We start from the raw sequence: 382 nt of genomic DNA, 5'->3' as shown, positions 1-382 counted from the left end.
TGCACCACAAGCTGTTAGCACAGCTCGGAGACTCAGCGCTCACACACCAGAATTACAAACACTCTGACTGAATGTCGATAAACAGCAACACAGCTCCGAGCACATCACTAAACAGTGCCAGCAGCTCACCATGAATCTATCGTGTCGCTATCAGTCTCAGCTCCTGTGCACGTACAGTACAGACAGCAGCCAGGAAGGAACCATTCTCTCCCATCTGGTAGTGTAAAGTCCATGTGTGTATCTCATTGTCAGCTCCAGTACAATCCCTGTGTGTGTCACAGTGTCAGCTCCTGTACAATCATTGTGTGTGTCTCAGTGTCAGCTCCTGTATGGTCCGTGTGTTTGTCTCAGTGTCAGCTCCTGTACAGTCCGTGTGTGTGTC

This window comes from Carcharodon carcharias, assembly GCF_017639515.1.
Source record: "Carcharodon carcharias isolate sCarCar2 chromosome 35 unlocalized genomic scaffold, sCarCar2.pri SUPER_35_unloc_5, whole genome shotgun sequence".
NCBI classification, from domain to species: domain Eukaryota; kingdom Metazoa; phylum Chordata; class Chondrichthyes; order Lamniformes; family Lamnidae; genus Carcharodon; species Carcharodon carcharias.
Note: the sequence above shows the minus strand (reverse complement) of the source record.